The sequence below is a fragment of the Heptranchias perlo genome, chromosome 12 (genome assembly GCF_035084215.1).
Source record: "Heptranchias perlo isolate sHepPer1 chromosome 12, sHepPer1.hap1, whole genome shotgun sequence".
Taxonomy (NCBI): Eukaryota; Metazoa; Chordata; class Chondrichthyes; order Hexanchiformes; family Hexanchidae; genus Heptranchias; species Heptranchias perlo.
The window spans coordinates 62,059,046-62,073,058 of record NC_090336.1 but is presented as its reverse complement, the minus strand read 5'-3'; the positions used below and the strand labels follow the sequence as shown (position 1 = coordinate 62,073,058).

The 14,013-nt window shown below is 50.9% G+C and overlaps 1 protein-coding gene across 1 annotated transcript in view; it reads right to left on the bottom strand.

The window, feature by feature from the left end:
* Nucleotides 1-14,013, bottom strand: part of kiaa1549la (KIAA1549-like a) — a 378,638-nt gene that overhangs the window by 122,604 nt on the left and 242,021 nt on the right. The gene's annotated exons all lie outside the window — the stretch shown is intronic.

The following is a 14,013-nucleotide window of genomic DNA, read 5'->3' as shown; positions in this document are numbered from 1 at the left end:
TCCACATCTCTCAATGGACATATCATGTGGACAGTCCTGGACATTCCTAGTGAGAATTTTCCTTTGTGTCTCCACTGCCCTCATCTGAACGTTGAAACCAAAAGGTCCACAACAATGAAAAAAAGATAGAACTTGCATTTATATAGCGCCTTTCTGGTACTCAGGACGTCCCAAAGCACTTTACAACCAATGAAGTACATCTTTTTTTGATGTGCAGTCACTGTTGTAATGTGGGAAACGCAGTGCACAGCAAGATCCCATAAACAGACAAGTGATAATGGCCCGTTTCTTTTTCCTTTTGTTAATTCCTTCATCTTCCTTCTAAATGCATTGACTCCTTTGTTTGGATCCAGCTCCATGAGCACCCGTGACATCCTGATACCTGACCCGAGTGGCCATTATTTCATGGGTGGGATAACCCTGACTGATCTGCCATTCCCTAAGATCAGCTAACTCAGCGCGGAACGGGAGCACAGCTCCAATGCTGACTGCATGCACATCGGCAGAGCTCATCTGCATTTTCTTCTTCTGAAATAGGCCCCATGCTCTGAAGTACTCTCTAAAACGCCCTCTGCCTTTCCTCTCCCACCGCCTCGAGGACCCTCCTTAAAGCTCACCTCTTTGACCAAACTTTTGGTTACCCCATCTAATATCTCCTTTGTCCATATTTTCCTGATGTTTCTGAGAAGCACTGTGAGAGATTTTTCGACGTGAAAGGAGTTGGATAAATGCAAGTTGTTGTTGCTGCTACAGAGTTAACTTCTCATCATTTTACTTCAAAATGTCAAAATGTACATCACATAGAAAATACAGCACAGAAACAGGCCATTCGGCCCAGCTGGCCGATGCTGGTGTTTATGCTCCACATGAGCCTCCTCCCTCCTTACTTCATCTCACCACAGTTTTCCTTCCCGTTTTTTCTGGAAACTTGCGAGCTTCAATTCACAAATATATGCCTCACAATTAATCTCATATATGGGATGTTGAAATGTGTGCTACTTCTTTCGTGTAACATACCATGCTTTAAGGGTACGATAGCATAGTGGTTATGTTACTGGAGTAGTACTCCAGAGACCGAAACTAATATTCTGGACGTGGAGATGCCGTTGATGGACTGGGGTTGACAATTGTAAACAATTTTACAACACCAAGTTATAGTCTAGCAATTTTATTTTAAATTCACAAGCTTTCGGAGGCTTCCTCCTTTCACATCGTTCACCTGACGAAGGAGGAAGCCTCCGAAAGCTTGTGAATTTAAAATAAAATTGCTGGACTATAACTTGGTGTTGTAAAATTGTTTATAATATTCTGGAGTCATGAGTCCAAATCTTTCCACAGCAGGTGAGGAATTTAAATACAATTAATTAAATAAAAATCTGGAATTTAAAAAAAGCTAATATCAGTAATGATGGCCATGAAACTATTGGATTGTCATAAAAAACCCATCTGGTTCACCAATGCCCTTCAGGGAAGGAAACTTGCTCTCCTGACCCAGTCCAGCCACATGTGACTCCAGACCCCCAGCAATGTGGTTGATTCTTCATGGCCAAACAATCCACTCAGTTCACCACCACCACCTTCTTGAGGGCAATTAGTGATGGGCAATAAATGCAGGCCCTGCCAGCGACGCCCAGATCCCATGAACAAATACATTTTTAAAAAGAGGTTGAGAGGTCTTCTAATCTCTATGAAGCACCAAGCTTGTGTATTAGAGCAACTGTTGAATTAAACATTTTAGCACTCTCTATAAATCTCATTCAAAGTTTACAACTGTAGTTAAGTTGTAAATATATTAAGACTTACAATTTTTTAATTGGTTATCAACAAGAAAATTCAATTAATAACACAGAATCACAGAGAACATACAGCACAGAAACAGGCCATTCAGCCCAACAGGTCAGTGTTTATGCTCCACACGAAAATCCTAGCTCCCTGCTCCATCTCACCCTATCAGCATACCCTTCTATTCCATTCTCCCTCATGTGTTTATCTAGCTTCTCCTTAAATGCATCTATGTTATTCGCCTCAACTACTCCTTGTGGTAGCGAGTTCCACATTCTAACCACTCGATGGGGAAAGAAGTTTCTCCTGAATTCCCCATTGGATTTATTAGTGACCATCTTATATTTATGGCCCCGAGTTTAGGATTCCCCACAAGTGGAAACACTGTTTCCGTGTTAATCCGACCAAATTTAAATTGTTACAATTTTTACATGTTGAACACAATGGAACAAAAGAACAAATTTCTTTCTTTTCAGTTACACAAAAACAAAACCAATTTAAAAGTTATATAATTCATCAAAACCAGTTGTCACTGACCAATCATGACAATATCTCAAAACAAATTATGTCGTCAGGAATTCACTTTTACATTTTTTAACTGTTCGCCCCAGCAATTATTTTCCTTCCCCTGCCGAAGAAATTGATGCCTTGCTGGGGTACAGTTCTACAGGCACTGACTCTCACTGGGGTACAGTTCAACAGGCAATCACTCTAACTGGGGTACACTTCGACGGGCACTGACTCTCACTGGTGTTAAGTTCGACAGGCACTGACTCTCACTGGGGTACAGTTCTACAGGCACTGACTCTCACTGGGGTACAGTTCTACAGGCACTGACTCTCACAGGGGTACAGTTCTACAGGCACTGACTCTCACTGGGGTACAGTTCGACAGGCACTGACTCTCACTGGGGTACAGTTCTACAGGCACTGACTCTCACTGGGGTACAGTTCCACAGGCACTGACTCTCACTGGGGTACAGTTCCACAGGCACTGACTCTCACTGGGGGACAGTTCGACAGGCACTGACTCTCACTGGGGTACAGTTCTACAGGCACTGACTCTCACTGGGGTACAGTTCTACAGGCACTGACTCTCACTTGGGTACAGTTCCACAGGCACCGACTCTCACTGGGGTACAGTTCCAAAGGCACTGACTCACACTGGGGTACAGTTCTACAGGCATTGACTCTCACTGGGGTACAGTTCGACAGGCACTGACTCTCACTGGGGTACAGTTCTACAGGCACTGACTCTCACTGGGGTACAGTTCTACAGGCACTGACTCTCACTGGGGTACAGTTCCACAGGCACTGAATCTCACTGGGGTACAGTTCCACAGGCACTGACTCTCACTGGAGGACAGTTCGACAGGCACTGACTCTCACTGGGGGACAGTTCGACAGGCACTGACTCTCACTGGGGTACAGTTCTACAGGCACTGACTCTCACTTGGGTACAGTTCCACAGGCACCGACTCTCACTGGGGTACAGTTCCAAAGGCACTGACTCACACTGGGGTACAGTTCTACAGGCATTGACTCTCACTGGGGTACAGTTCGACAGGCACTGACTCTCACTGGGGTACAGTTCTACAGGCACTGACTCTCACTGGGGTACAGTTCCACAGGCACTGACTCTCACTGGGGTACAGTTCCACAGGCACTGACTCTCACTGGGGGACAGTTCTACAGGCACTGACTCTCACTGGGGCACAGTTCTGCAGGCACTGACTCTCACTGGGGTACAGATTACAGGCACGAACTCTCACTGGGGTACAGTTCCACAGGCAGTGACTCTCACTGGGGTACAGTTCTACAGGCACTGACTCTCATTGGGGTAGAGTTTTGCAGGCACTGACTCTCACTGGGGTACAGTTCAACAGGCACTGACTCTCACAGGGGTACAGTTCTACTGGCACTGACTCTCACTGGGGTACAGTTCTACTGGCACTGACTCTCACTGGGGTGCAGTTCTACAGGCACTGACTCTCACTGGGGTACAGTTCTACAGGCACTGACTCTCACTGCGGTAGAGTTTACAGGCACGGACTCTCACTGCGGTACATCTAGACAGGCACTGAATGTCACTGGGGTACAGTTCTACAGGCACTGACTCTCACTGGGGTACAGTTCCACAGGCACTGACTCTCACTGGGCTACAGTTCGACAGGCACTAACTCTCACTGGGGTACAGTTCGACAGACAGTGACTCACACTGGGGTACAGTTCTTCAGGCACTGACTCTCACTTGGGTTCAGTTCGACTGGCACTGACTCTCACTGGGGTTCAGTTCTCCTGGCACTGACTCTCATTAGGGTACAGTTCGACAGGCACTGACTCTCACTGGAGTATAGGTTAAAGGCACTGCCTCTCACTGGTGTAATGTTCGACAGGCACTGACCCTCACTGGGATACAGTTTACAGGCACTGACTCTCATGAGGGTACAGTTCTACATGCACTGACTCTCACTGCGGTACAGTTCTACAGGTACTGACTCTCACTGGGGTACAGTTTACAGACACTGACTCTCACTGCGGTACAGATCTACAGGCACTGACTCTCACTGGGGTACATTTCTACAGGCACTGACTCTCACTGGGGTACAGTTCTGCAGGCACTGACTCTCACTGGGGTACAGTTCCACAGGCACTGATTCTCACTGGGGTACAGATTACAGGCACTAACTCTCACTGGGGTACAGTTCCACAGGCACTGACTCTCACTGGGGTACAGTTCTACAGGCACTGACTCTCATTGGGGTACAGTTCTACAGGCACTGACTCTCACTGGGGTACAGTTCTACTGGCACTGACTCTCACTGGGGTGCAGTTCCACTGGCCCTGACTCTCACTGGGGTACAGTTCTACAGGCACTGACTCTCACTGGGGTACAGTTCTACTGGCACTGACTCTCACTGGGGTGCAGTTCCACTGGCCCTGACTCTCACTGGGGTACAGTTCTACAGGCACTGACTCTCATTAGGGTACAGTTTTGCAGGCACTGACTCTCACTGGGGTACAGTTCTACAGGCACTGACTCTCACTGGGGTACAGTTCTACTGGCACTGACTCTCACTGGTTGACAGTTCTACAGGCACTGACCCTCAATGGGGTACTGTTGACAGGCACTGACTCTCACTGGGTTACAGCTCCAGAGGCACTGACTCTCACTGGGGTACAGTTCGACAGGCACTGACTCTCAGTGGGGTGCAGTTCTACAGGCACTGACTCTCACTGGGGTGCAGTTCTACTGGAACTGACTCTCATTTGTGTACAGTTCTAAAGGCACTGACCCTCAATGGGGTACAGTTTACAGGAACTGACTCTCATTAGGGTACAGTTCTACAGGCACTGACTCTCACTGGGGTACAGTTCGACAGGCACTGACTCTAACTGGGGTGCAGTTCTACAGGCACTGACTCTCACTGGGGTACAGTTCTACAGGCACTGACTCTCACTGGGGTACAGTTCTACAGGCACTGACTATCACTGGGATACAGTTCAACAGGCACTGACTCTAACTGGGGTACAGTTCTCCAGGCACTGACTCTCACTGGGGTACAGTTCTACAGACACGGACTCCCACTGGGGTACAGTTCTACAGGCACTGAATCTCACAGGGGTACAGTTCGACAGGCACTGACTCTCACTGGGGTACAGATCGACACGCACTGACTCTCACTGGGGTACAGTTCTACCGGCACTGACTATCACTGGGATACAGTTCAACAGGCACTGACTCTAACTGGGGTACAGTTCTCCAGGCACTGACTCTCACTGGGGTACAGTTCTACAGACACGGACTCCCACTGGGGTACAGTTCTACAGGCACTGACTGTCACTGGGGTACAGTTCGACAGGCACTGACTCTAACTGGGGTACAGTTCTCCAGGCACTGACTCTCACTGGGGTACAGTTCTACAGACATGGACTCCCACTGGGGTGCAGTTCAACAGGCACTGACTCTCACTGGGGTACAGTTCTGCAGGCACTGACTCTCACTGGGGGACAGTTCTACAGGCACCGACTCTCACTGGGATACAGATCTATAGGCACTGACTCTCACTGGTGTACAGTTCCACAGGCACTGACTCACACTGGGGTACAGTTATACAGGCACTGACTCTCACTTGGGTACAGTTCCACAGGCACTGACTCTCACTGGGGTACAGTTCCACAGGCACTGACTCACACTGGGGTACAGTTCTACAGGCACTGACTCTCAGTGGGATACAGTTCTACAGGCACTGACTCTCACTGGGGAACAGGTCTACAGACACTGACTCTCACTGGGGTACAGTTCTGCAGGCACTGACTCTCACTGGGTTACAGTTCTGCAGGCACTGACTCTCACTGGGGTACAGTTCTACAGGCACTGACTCTCACTGGGGTACAGTTGTACTGGCACTGACTCTCACTGGGGTACAGTTCCACAGGCACTGACTCTCACTGGGGTACAGTTCTACAGACAATGACTCTCACTGAGGTACAGTTCTACAGGCACTGACTCTCAGTGGGGTGCAGTTCTACAGGCACTGACTCTCACTGGGGTACAGATCCACAGGCACTGACTCTCACTGGGGTACAGTTCCACAGGAACTGACTCTCATTCGGGTACAGTTCTACAGACACTGACTCTCACTGGGGTACAGTTCTGCAGACACTGACTCTCACTGGAATATAGTTCACAGGCATTGACTCTCACTGGGGTACAGTTCTGCAGGCACTGACTCTCACTGGGGTGCAGTTCCACAGGCACTGACTCTCACTGGGGTGCAGTTCGACAGGCACTGACCCTCAATGGGGCACAGTTTACAGGAACTGACTCTCACTGCGGTACAGTTCTTCAGGCACTGACTCTCACTGGGGTACAGTTCTCCAGGCACTGACTCTCACTGGGATATAATTCTCCAGGCACTGACTCTCACTGGGGTACAGTTCTACAGGCACTGACCCTCAAAGGGGTACTGTTTACAGGAACTGACTCTCATTCGGGGACAGTTCTAAAGGCACTGACTCTCACTGGGGTACAGTTCTACTGGCACTGACTCTCACTGGGGTACAGTTCTCCTGGCACTGACTCTCATTTGTGTACAGTTCGACAGGCACTGACCCTCAAAGGGGTACTGTTTACAGGAACTGACTCTCATTCGGGGACAGTTCTAAAGGCACTGACTCTCACTGGGGTACAGTTCCACAGGCACTGACTCTCACTGGGCTACAGTTCTACAGGCACTGACTCTCACTGGGGTCCAGTACTGCAGGCACTGACTCTCACAGGGTTACAGTTCGACAGGCACTGACTCTCACTGCGGTAGAGTTTACAGGCACGGACTCTCACTGCGGTACATCTCGACAGGCACTGACTCTCACTGGGGTACAGTTCTACAGGCACTGACTCTCTCTGCGGTACAGTTCTACAGGCACTGACTCTCACTGGGGTACAGTTCCACAGGTACTGACTCACGGGGGTACACTTCAACAGGCACTGACTCTCACTGGGGTACAGTTCGACAGGCAAGGACTCTCACTGGGGTACAGTTCGACGGGCACTAACTCTCACTGGGGTACAGTTCGACAGGCACTGACTCTCACTGTGGTACAGTTCGACAGACACTGACTCTCACTGGGGTACAGTTCTACAGGGACTGACTCTCACTGGGGTACAGTTCTGCAGGCACTGACTCTCACTGGGGTACAGTTCGACAGGCACTGACTCTCACTGGGGTACAGTTAGACAGGCACTGACTCTCACTGGGGTACAGTTCGACAGGCACTGACTCTCACTGTGGTACAGTTCCACAGGCACTGACTCTCACTGTGGTACAGTTCCACAGGCACTGACTCTAACTGGGGTACAGTTCTACAAGCACTGATACTCAATGGGGCACAGTTCTACAGGCACTGACTCTCACTGCGGTACAGTTCTGCAGGTACTGACTCTCACTGCGGGACAGTTCTACAGGGACTGACTCTCACTGGGGGACAGTTCTACAGGCACTGACTCTCAATGGGTAACAGTTCCACTGGCACTGACTCTCACTGCGGGACAGTTCGACAGGGACTGACTCTGACTGGGGTACAGTTCCACAGGCACTGACTCTCAGTAGGGTGATGTTCTGCAGGCACTGATTCTCACTGGGGTACAGTTCTACAGGCACTGACTCTCATTGGGTTACAGTTCGACAGAAACTGACTCTCACTGGGGAACAGTTCCACTGGCACTGACTCTCACTGCGGGACAGTTCTACAGGGACTGACTCTCACTGGGGTACAGTTCCACAGGCACTGACTCTCAGTCGGGTGATCTTCTACAGGCACTGACTCTCAATGGGGTACATTTCTACAGGCACTGATTCTCACTGGGGTACAGTTTACAGGCACTGACTCTCACTGGAGTATAGTTTACAGGCACTGACTCTCACTGGGGTACAGTTCTACAGGCACTGGCTCTCACTAGGGTACAGTTCTACAAGTACTGACTCTAACTGGGGTGCAGTTCTACAGGCACTGACTCTCACTGGGGTACAGTTGTACTGGCACTGACTCTCACTGGGGTACAGTTCTACAGGCACTGACTCTCACTGGGGTACAGTTCTACAGACAATGACTCTCACTGAGGTACAGTTCTACAGGCGCTGCCTCTCAGTGGGGTGCAGTTCTACAGGCACTGACTCTCACTGGGGTACAGTTCCACAGGCACTGACTCTCACTGGGGTACAGTTCCACAGGAACTGACTCTCATTCGGGTACAGTTCTACAGACACTGACTCTCACTGGAATATAGTTCACAGGCATTGACTCTCACTGGGGTACAGTTCTGCAGGCACTGACTCTCACTGGGGTGCAGTTCCACAGGCACTGACTCTCACTGGAATATAGTTCACAGGCATTGACTCTCACTGGGGTACAGTTCTGCAGGCACTGACTCTCACTGGGGTGCAGTTCCACAGGCACTGACTCTCACTGGGGTGCAGTTCGACAGGCACTGACCCTCAATGGGGCACAGTTTACAGGAACTGACTCTCACTGCGGTACAGTTCTTCAGGCACTGACTCTCACTGGGGTACAGTTCTCCAGGCACTGACTCTCACTGGGATATAATTCTCCAGGCACTGACTCTCACTGGGGTACAGTTCTACAGGCACTGACCCTCAAAGGGGTACTGTTTACAGGAACTGACTCTCATTCGGGGACAGTTCTACAGGCACTGACTCTCACTGGAGTATAGTTTAAAGGCACTGCCTCTCACTGGTGTACTGTTCTACAGGCACTGACCCTCAAAGGGATACAGTTTACAGGCACTGACTCTCACTGCGGTACAGTTCTACAGGCACTGACTCTCACTGCGGTGCAGTTCTGCAGGCACTGACTCTCACTGTGGTACAGTTCTGCAGGCACTGAATCTCACTGGGGTACAGTTCCACAGGCACTGACTCTCACTGGGGTATAGTTCTACAGGCACTGACTGTCACAGGGGTACAGTTCCACAGGCACTGACTCTCACTGGGGTATAGTTCTACAGGCACTGACTGTCACAGGGGTACAGTTCCACAGGCACTGACTCTCACTGGGCTACAGTTCTACAGGCACTGACTCTCACTGGGCTACAGTTCTACAGGCACTGACTCTCACTGGGTTTCAGTTCTACAGGCACTGACTCTCACTGCGGTAGAGTTTACAGGCACGGACTCTCACTGCGGTACATCTCGACAGGCACTGACTCCCACTGGGGTACAGTTCATAGGCACTGACTCTCAATGCGGTACAGTTCTACAGGCACTGACTCTCATTGGGTTACAGTTCTCCAGAAACTGACTCTCACTGGGGTACAGTTCTACAGGCACTCACTCTCATTGGGTGACAGTTCTGCAGGCACTGACTCTCGCTGGGGTACAGTTCGACAGGCAAGGACTCTCCCTGGGGTACAGTTCGACGGGCACTGACTCTCACTGGGGATAAGTTCGACAGGCACTGACTCTCACTGGGCTACAGTTCTACAGGCACTCACTCTCACTGGGGTACAGTTCTACAGACACTGACTCTCACTTGGGTAAAGTTCGACAGACACTGACTCTCACTGGGGTACAGTTCGACAGGCACTGACTCTCACTGGGGTACAGTTCTACTGGCACTGACTCTCACTGGGGTACAGTTCTCCTGGCACTGACTCTCATTTGTGTACAGTTCGACAGGCACTGACCCTCAAAGGGGTACAGTTTACAGGAACTGACTCTCATTTGGGTACAGTTCTGCAGGCACTGACTCTCACTGCGGGACAGATCTACAGGCACTGACTCTCACTGGGGTACAGTTCCACAGGCACTGACTCTCACTGGGCTACAGTTCTACAGGCACTGACTCTCACTGGGGTCCAGTACTGCAGGCACTGACTCTCACAGGGTTACAGTTCTACAGGCACTGACTCTCACTGCGGTAGAGTTTACAGGCACGGACTCTCACTGCGGTACATCTCGACAGGCACTGACTCTCACTGGGGTACAGTTCTACAGGCACTGACTCTCTCTGCGGTACAGTTCTACAGGCACTGACTCTCACTGGGGTACAGTTCCACAGGTACTGACTCACGGGGGTACACTTCAACAGGCACTGACTCTCACTGGGGTACAGTTCGACAGGCAAGGACTCTCACTGGGGTACAGTTCGACGGGCACTAACTCTCACTGGGGTACAGTTCGACAGGCACTGACTCTCACTGTGGTACAGTTCGACAGACACTGACTCTCACTGGGGTACAGTTCTACAGGGACTGACTCTCACTGGGGTACAGTTCTGCAGGCACTGACTCTCACTGGGGTACAGTTCGACAGGCACTGACTCTCACTGGGGTACAGTTCGACAGGCACTGACTCTCACTGGGGTACAGTTCGACAGGCACTGACTCTCACTGTGGTACAGTTCTACAGGCACTGACTCTCAGTGGGATACAGTTCTACAGGCACTGACTCTCACTGGGGAACAGGTCTACAGACACTGACTCTCACTGGGGTACAGTTCTGCAGGCACTGACTCTCACTGGGTTACAGTTCTGCAGGCACTGACTCTCACTGGGGTACAGTTCTACAGGCACTGACTCTCACTGGGGTACAGTTGTACTGGCACTGACTCTCACTGGGGTACAGTTCCACAGGCACTGACTCTCACTGGGGTACAGTTCTACAGACAATGACTCTCACTGAGGTACAGTTCTACAGGCACTGACTCTCAGTGGGGTGCAGTTCTACAGGCACTGACTCTCACTGGGGTACAGATCCACAGGCACTGACTCTCACTGGGGTACAGTTCCACAGGAACTGACTCTCATTCGGGTACAGTTCTACAGACACTGACTCTCACTGGGGTACAGTTCTGCAGACACTGACTCTCACTGGAATATAGTTCACAGGCATTGACTCTCACTGGGGTACAGTTCTGCAGGCACTGACTCTCACTGGGGTGCAGTTCCACAGGCACTGACTCTCACTGGGGTGCAGTTCGACAGGCACTGACCCTCAATGGGGCACAGTTTACAGGAACTGACTCTCACTGCGGTACAGTTCTTCAGGCACTGACTCTCACTGGGGTACAGTTCTCCAGGCACTGACTCTCACTGGGATATAATTCTCCAGGCACTGACTCTCACTGGGGTACAGTTCTACAGGCACTGACCCTCAAAGGGGTACTGTTTACAGGAACTGACTCTCATTCGGGGACAGTTCTAAAGGCACTGACTCTCACTGGGGTACAGTTCTACTGGCACTGACTCTCACTGGGGTACAGTTCTCCTGGCACTGACTCTCATTTGTGTACAGTTCGACAGGCACTGACCCTCAAAGGGGTACAGTTTACAGGAACTGACTCTCATTTGGGTACAGTTCTGCAGGCACTGACTCTCACTGCGGGACAGATCTACAGGCACTGACTCTCACTGGGGTACAGTTCCACAGGCACTGACTCTCACTGGGCTACAGTTCTACAGGCACTGACTCTCACTGGGGTCCAGTACTGCAGGCACTGACTCTCACAGGGTTACAGTTCGACAGGCACTGACTCTCACTGCGGTAGAGTTTACAGGCACGGACTCTCACTGCGGTACATCTCGACAGGCACTGACTCTCACTGGGGTACAGTTCTACAGGCACTGACTCTCTCTGCGGTACAGTTCTACAGGCACTGACTCTCACTGGGGTACAGTTCCACAGGTACTGACTCACGGGGGTACACTTCAACAGGCACTGACTCTCACTGGGGTACAGTTCGACAGGCAAGGACTCTCACTGGGGTACAGTTCGACGGGCACTAACTCTCACTGGGGTACAGTTCGACAGGCACTGACTCTCACTGTGGTACAGTTCGACAGACACTGACTCTCACTGGGGTACAGTTCTACAGGGACTGACTCTCACTGGGGTACAGTTCTGCAGGCACTGACTCTCACTGGGGTACAGTTCGACAGGCACTGACTCTCACTGGGGTACAGTTAGACAGGCACTGACTCTCACTGGGGTACAGTTCGACAGGCACTGACTCTCACTGTGGTACAGTTCCACAGGCACTGACTCTCACTGTGGTACAGTTCCACAGGCACTGACTCTAACTGGGGTACAGTTCTACAAGCACTGATACTCAATGGGGCACAGTTCTACAGGCACTGACTCTCACTGCGGTACAGTTCTGCAGGTACTGACTCTCACTGCGGGACAGTTCTACAGGGACTGACTCTCACTGGGGGACAGTTCTACAGGCACTGACTCTCAATGGGTAACAGTTCCACTGGCACTGACTCTCACTGCGGGACAGTTCGACAGGGACTGACTCTGACTGGGGTACAGTTCCACAGGCACTGACTCTCAGTAGGGTGATGTTCTGCAGGCACTGATTCTCACTGGGGTACAGTTCTACAGGCACTGACTCTCATTGGGTTACAGTTCGACAGAAACTGACTCTCACTGGGGAACAGTTCCACTGGCACTGACTCTCACTGCGGGACAGTTCTACAGGGACTGACTCTCACTGGGGTACAGTTCCACAGGCACTGACTCTCAGTCGGGTGATCTTCTACAGGCACTGACTCTCAATGGGGTACATTTCTACAGGCACTGATTCTCACTGGGGTACAGTTTACAGGCACTGACTCTCACTGGAGTATAGTTTACAGGCACTGACTCTCACTGGGGTACAGTTCTACAGGCACTGGCTCTCACTAGGGTACAGTTCTACAAGTACTGACTCTAACTGGGGTGCAGTTCTACAGGCACTGACTCTCACTGGGGTACAGTTGTACTGGCACTGACTCTCACTGGGGTACAGTTCTACAGGCACTGACTCTCACTGGGGTACAGTTCTACAGACAATGACTCTCACTGAGGTACAGTTCTACAGGCGCTGCCTCTCAGTGGGGTGCAGTTCTACAGGCACTGACTCTCACTGGGGTACAGTTCCACAGGCACTGACTCTCACTGGGGTACAGTTCCACAGGAACTGACTCTCATTCGGGTACAGTTCTACAGACACTGACTCTCACTGGAATATAGTTCACAGGCATTGACTCTCACTGGGGTACAGTTCTGCAGGCACTGACTCTCACTGGGGTGCAGTTCCACAGGCACTGACTCTCACTGGAATATAGTTCACAGGCATTGACTCTCACTGGGGTACAGTTCTGCAGGCACTGACTCTCACTGGGGTGCAGTTCCACAGGCACTGACTCTCACTGGGGTGCAGTTCGACAGGCACTGACCCTCAATGGGGCACAGTTTACAGGAACTGACTCTCACTGCGGTACAGTTCTTCAGGCACTGACTCTCACTGGGGTACAGTTCTCCAGGCACTGACTCTCACTGGGATATAATTCTCCAGGCACTGACTCTCACTGGGGTACAGTTCTACAGGCACTGACCCTCAAAGGGGTACTGTTTACAGGAACTGACTCTCATTCGGGGACAGTTCTACAGGCACTGACTCTCACTGGAGTATAGTTTAAAGGCACTGCCTCTCACTGGTGTACTGTTCTACAGGCACTGACCCTCAAAGGGATACAGTTTACAGGCACTGACTCTCACTGCGGTACAGTTCTACAGGCACTGACTCTCACTGCGGTGCAGTTCTGCAGGCACTGACTCTCACTGTGGTACAGTTCTGCAGGCACTGAATCTCACTGGGGTACAGTTCCACAGGCACTGACTCTCACTGGGGTATAGTTCTACAGGCACTGACTGTCACAGGGGTA